Raw genomic sequence first — 6355 nt, forward strand, 5'->3', positions numbered from 1 at the left:
AGCACTGCAGCAACCAACCTCCTCCTCATAGTCTTAGTTCAGTGGCACTGTCCAGAGATGGTTGTGTTTCCTGGGAAAGGGTGATTCTTGGAACAAGAAAAGCAGCCAGACAGGATGGTAAAACAGGTTTTACTTGTATTTACATTTCAGAAATGGGACAGTGGAGTTTTTGCGCTGCATGGTATCCCAGGCAAGTTGTATGACTTGACATAGACTTGGCATCTTTGCTGGAGGAACAGGCAGACCCTAGACTCACAGGTGGGACCCACAGCTGTGCAACACCATCTCTCAGGAGTGTCCTTAGCTGTGTCATCCAACTTTGCCAGGCATTCTCTATGTGCTGGTAAAGCTGCTCCTGCCATGAGCAGGTTGGGTGAGTGGCAGCTCTCCCAGTGGTGACCTCCTCACATGTGGCATCTGTGTGACATCTCCAGTGAAAGCTGGTGTCCACCACAGTGACTGGAGGAACAAGAGAGAGCAACAGAGAACTCAAGTAGGGCCCGAGTTGTTATCTGTTTGCATCTGCTTAGTCCTGCGCTATTCTGGGAGTCTTAGATGTGGTCAGGGCTCTGGAGGAGGTGGGGAGAGCTGGCAGGCACACAAGCATGACTGGAGCTCTGGGGATGTAATTTCCAATCAAGTGATCCCCCACAAGCTGGGTAAACATCCTTTGATTTGAGCAATGCTCCAGCAGACAAAGAGATCCTGTCATTGTTCTGTACCGGCTCAGCAGGTCCCAGCACCATCGCGCTGTTGTTCAAGTTCCAGCTCAACCCAAATCTGACCCTCCCAGTACAATCCACAAAAATAACCCTGAAACTCAGAGCTGCTAGGTGAGCTCTAGAGGGAAGGGAGGCTTTTATTGGTTTTCCCCCAAAAGGATAGTGAATGGGACAACGGTTTTCAGAAACGTGGCTGGTGGTGTGAGAGGCTGTCAGAATGGAGCCCCACAGCACAAGTCTCATGGCCACTCATCCATGGAAGAGCAGATGTTTCCCATCAGAAGGTTAGGATTGTGGCGTGGGCGCTCCTGTGCTTCTCCAGGACAACCTTTTCTCCTGGCCCTGGCTCCAGTGTCCTCTGGTCTGAAGCCTCTCAGGGTGCTGGGTGGGAGCTGGGGGACAGCTGACTTGCTCCCCCACCCCCCCGAGACTCTGATTTTGACCAGCTGAGCTCCTGCCTGGAGGTCTCTGGGTCAGTCCTGATGTCCAAGCTGTCCAGAGGTACCTCCCAGCTGTTGTAAGGTGACCTATATCCACGAGGGGTAGGGACAACTTGTATTTCCTGTGTTTCGCTTTCAGCTGGGGATATTTGTGCCTGAACACCCTGGTATCAGACTGTTTCATGCTGTGGATGTTTCTGTTCGTTCTCCCTCACCTCCCACCGTGCTGGCTGACCTTCACCCAGGCTGAGGAGGAAGCTGCGCAGTGTAATGCAAAATACCAGGTGGGAAATAAAACCGGGGTAGGAAAAACAGCACTGCCGTGTCCTTGGGGAAGCAGAGTGATACACTCCTTCCTCTGACAGCCTGGCGAGCGGCCACCTCTGCAGAAAGGAAAATGTGTTGTACATCCCCGGCCAGGGTGAGAACTGGGATGATGATACAGCTGCTGGAGATGAAACATCCTGCAGTTTGGGCTAATAGCTTGGGCATCGCTCCCTGTGTGTGAGGTGGCCACCCTCACAGAACAGGGTCTGCCTGGATACCAATGTCCCACCATCTCTTCCTCCTGCAGTTTCCAGGTTTAGGATGCCCAGGCCAGGAGGGACCAGTGGTTGCACAGCCTGCTTTGTGAGGCTTCAGTAACTCCTCACTTGCAGCAACTAGGGCATGCCTTTCAAACAGACCACAGTGCAACAGCTCCAGACGGCCACCCAACATCTGCTCTGGCAACTTGAGGTACTGTGTTTGGGTGTGATCATCTGGGGAGCTGTATCCAAGCCAGGGCTGAGCTTGTGGCCCTGATTCTGGGTCTATGGGGTTCATGCACATAAATATTGGCATCTAATGCCTTCAGAGGTAGCCTGGGCTGTCCTACCTGACTTCCATCTTCAGGTCAGAACTGTGGGAGCCTTGAGCTGGGTCATGGGTGCTTTAGCTACCCTAAAGTGTCTAAAACAGCACTGAGTGCCCATGTTCGAGCAGCTGACTTCCACCCCAGGTCACCAGACTGGATGTTCTCCATGTAGAGAGTCCATGGCTTGACAACAGGGAAAGCTGGAGAGGTTGTAATCAATGTAGGTTTGAGTCTGTAGGGCATCAGCAAGGTTGCTTGGTCCCTCCAGTTCATTCTGCATCAGACAGGAGAGGAAGGGCTCTCTCAGAATGAATGGGCAGTAAACTTATAACAAAGGAGAGGAAATGTTTATCCACTCAGTGTGTGCACAGCCTGAGGAACTGACTCCAGAGGAGCCAGTGATGGATGCTGTCTTTGCATTGGAAAGGAGGATGGAGCCTCTAATGCTGCATTTCTGGTCCCACAGGCTCCCAGAGGGTTAGCGTGTCTCCTGACCGTGACCGGGGAAGAGCATGTCTCTGGGAGTCCCATGGCACATGATGACCAGACGGGGAGTGAAGCATCATTTCTCTGCAGAGTGACGTGTCAGCTGATGTCACAGCATCTCTCCAAGGTCAGGATGAGGGTCAGAAGCTTCACCCCAGTGTCACCAGGCAGTGGGATGTTGCTGTCATGGTTGGTCTCAGGACAACATAATGGGAGCCATCTGAATTAGTCCTATTTGCAAGAAGGCACAATGTACAATTGCTGAGTTATGGGGTTTTTATGAAGAGTTGGGGGATGAAGGGGTGAAGGGTCTGAGATGGAGCATGAACATAGTCACTCAGGTGGAGAGGGACGTTTCCAATCTAGTGAAGCATGAGGGCAGTTGATAGCCAGTTGCGTGGAGGTAGGGAACAGGGCTAAAAAACATCCAGCTGAGGAAACAACTTAGGGAAGAGGGTAGATGGTCTTTTGTTCAGACTCATCTCAAAGAAGGGAATGTATGTAAAGGTGGGGGACTGATCTTAATGCTGGGTCCTGCTCAGTGTCTGAGCTTGAGAGCAGAAAGCCTGCGCAGGATTCTTGGCCCCACACTCAGCGCTGCATGGCCAGCGGATAGTGGGGAATGACAGAAGCCTTTGGCTTGCCTTGGAAGAGCCAATCCTGGCTTTCTTTCATTTCTACCTCTTTATGCTATTTGTGAATGTGTTGCTCCTATTTGACTCCTGAGAATAATTTGCTTGTGCTGTAAACCTGGCTTATGCCAATGGTAACTTCCCAGCTGGCTGCCAAACTGTGAGTCATCCCATCGCTCCGGGCACAGCAATCCCTAAATCCAGGGCTGGGCCTCTCCCACAGCCCCGGCAGCCCAACGCTGGCTGTCGTGGAGAGGCACAAACTGCCCAACTCCGCTTTGGGAGCCCAGAAGCTGGTGCTGTGCAGAAAGCTGCTGGGATGGCAGCAGCGTGTTTTGGTCTTGCTCCAGACCTTGGATTCCCCTTGTAAAAGCCTTTTGGAAGCATTTTAGCTCAGGTGGGAGCTGGTGGGTGCCAGGGACAAGGCAGGTTTGGCCGAGACTGCCACTGCCATCCCTGTGAACCATCACCACAGAGTACATCGCTGCCCGTGCTCACCCTGCCCAGCACCCGGAGCAATTCCAGGGCTGGCCAGGAGTGGAGGAATGAGAAGAGAGAAAGCCCAGTGCTTCCCAGAGGAGATGGAGTTGTGGGCAGCTGGTCATGCAGAGCTGAGCCTTGAATGACTATTGGGGTTCAGTGCTGTGGGACTGGGGGTGCAAAGCGGGGTGCGGATGGAGAGGGGCAGCATCTCCGGCATCTCCTGGGCTCCTTGCTCCCGTGTCACTGCTTCCAGCTCAGCATCCTACACAACACAGAGGCACGTGATGCCGGGTGACCTTCTCAGCTCTGGATGGCCTGGGGATGTCTCAGCGCAGTGCTCAGCACCGTGGCCACATGGTTGGGCACCAGAGAGGAGGATGTGACAATTACCCAGCCAAAATCCCACAGCTCCATTTCCTAAAGTATTGTCCCATCAGGACTGGGAGCAGCGAGCCTGGAGAGGAGTCCCAGAGCACAGGATACATACAGTGCAAAGCCAGCCAGGCCTTGGCAGGACCTGGTTTTAAGTGTTTTGTGCCGCTCCAGCACAGAGTAAGAGACAAATTGCAAACTTTCCAATACTTTGCATCAATCTATCACCTTTTTTTTTTTGTGAGCAAGAAGACAATTATAGCAGTGGTAGGCTTCCTCCCATTCATGTTTTGTCTTTCTCTGCCAACACAAACCAAAGAAATGGCACCTGCGATGAGGGATCAAGCCGAGACTGCCGTGCAACAGCTTGTCCTTACACTGGTGCTGTCTTCACCTAGAAATGGACACATAGTGCAAGTAAAGGCTTGAATGACAAGGGCTCCCCCAGGTGCTTTAATATTCATAAAAACCTAACACTATTACCTGCAGAAAAGAGTGTGAATGTCTATTGTAAGACACCAGTTACTAATTAGGATCATCATAATGCAAAACAGTGCTTTTTAAACAACTTTCTGTATGCTGTATGGCGGATAGCCCCCACAGCAGCATTGCAGCATCTGCGTTCAAAGGATTTCACTGAGCGCCTGTGCTGGGCTGGAGGTTTGGTGAAGGCTTTGCAGTTAAAACTGGGTGTCTCTTACCATATGGCAGCTGGTGCAGCACAGGGATGGCTCTTCTCATCCATTTGTCAGCTAGTTTGTTAGCTTGTATGGCAGTCCAGGCTTTAAGGCTGTCATATCAACCTGCCTTCCTCCTCAGGGTATTTTGGATCCACGTTTGCTCGGCCCCGAATGTGCGACTCCCTTGACCGTGCTCAGGGCTGAGTTCCCAAGCATGTAACTCTCAATCCATGGAGAAAGACCCTTTCAAATGCCTCTGTTCACTCGCTCTGCCAATTAAAATGAAATGAAAACCATAATGCCATAAAATCTGGGAAACGTCCAGAAGACGAATTATGAAATCATTTCCTCTTGGTTTAAGTGAGTAATCAATCTCTCTCACTGAAACTACTTGTAATTTTTATGTAATTACACTGCTTTTTATGATGCTAACTAACGATCCACAGCATATTTCCTACCATGACTCTGACTTGTTAGTGCTTTTGATGTGGGAATTTTTTCTATTTCTTTTGAAAACACATAAATACGGTTGGTTTGATACATAGATTCTAAATGTTTATGTATTTCAATAGCAGAACTTTATCTCATTGCAACTTTATATCATTGCAAATCATGATTCCCCTCATATATGGCCCCTGACTCTGCTTTCTACACAGAGATGGATGCTTCTGTCTCATTTCTTCCCTGGTGACTTGTCCAGAACATGTCTAGCAGCTACTGATAAAGCTGAAAAAATAACTAGTTTGGTGTTTATTACATTATAGGGCCAGGAAAAATTGCATAAGAGCAGCAATAACACACCAGGACTCTGAATTCAATCCCTGGCCTCCGGAGGGGTTATTTCTTCAAAATTATTGGGCAGCAAATTGTAGATGAACAGGGAAGCGTCCCGGAGATGAGCATCCCTCCTGCTGAGCGCAGGGTGCTGGGCTGTCCCTGTCGATGCACTGGAAATGCAGGGTGGGAGCTGGACGCTGTCTGCTGGGGGCTTTCTAAACTCAGAGCTTGATTCGAGAGCACTGCAGGGGAATTTGTATGGTATTTAGAAAGATGGTGTCCCAGATTGCCAGTAGCATTCGCTTACACTCAATAAATGCAGATTTTCATGCTGCTTTCTCACCCTGGGCTTCCTGGGTGTAATTTCTACCTTGTATTCCACAGCTGCAGTTTCAGCCTCTTTGCTGAGATCAGCCAGAGGCTGAGGCCAAGGAGACAGTTGGAGTTGGGGAGGAAGAAAGACAACAAATGGGTGAAATTATAACACGTCTCTGGAGAAGAGGCATGGGGGCAGCTCCGAGAGTTGGGAAAAGAAGGAAGAAGCCCAACCTGACCAGAAATTGTAACTGTTGATGAACAACTGGAGCCAAAAATAAAGATATTATTGGACTATTCTATGCTATGATTGAGTGAAGTTCTAAATCCAAAGAAAACCCCCAAATCTTGGTGTTTACCCCAGAACAGATATGAGAACAGATTTCCACTCACTAACATTGAGTTGTTTCACTCTTTTAACGTCAGAACATAAACCCTAATGTAATCAGAAGTCAATTTAGCATATACCCAGAACATCAAATTTAATGTACTGTCGACTTAGGATGTTATTATTAAACCGTTAATTTAAAACACCAGAATGCATAGCCTATAAACTCAAAACGAAACTTCCCTGCCACAATGAGGAATTAGA

At 49.4% G+C, this 6355-nt stretch overlaps 1 long non-coding RNA gene across 2 annotated transcripts; it reads left to right on the top strand.

Annotated features, from left to right (window-relative positions):
* The first annotated feature begins 492 nt into the window (after positions 1-492).
* LOC110365744 (uncharacterized) lies at positions 493-6062 on the top strand. Of its 2 annotated transcripts, none has more exons than XR_002425488.2 (5): positions 493-1583; positions 1737-1900; positions 2485-2631; positions 4811-5031; positions 5833-6062. It is a non-coding gene; the product is annotated as an uncharacterized LOC110365744 (long non-coding RNA). The 2 variants fall into 2 exon arrangements; XR_010467221.1 differs by having other exon boundaries at positions 495-1446.
* Positions 6063-6355: the final 293 nt, after the last annotated feature.

This window comes from Columba livia, chromosome 19, assembly GCF_036013475.1.
Source record: "Columba livia isolate bColLiv1 breed racing homer chromosome 19, bColLiv1.pat.W.v2, whole genome shotgun sequence".
Lineage (NCBI taxonomy): Eukaryota > Metazoa > Chordata > Aves > Columbiformes > Columbidae > Columba > Columba livia.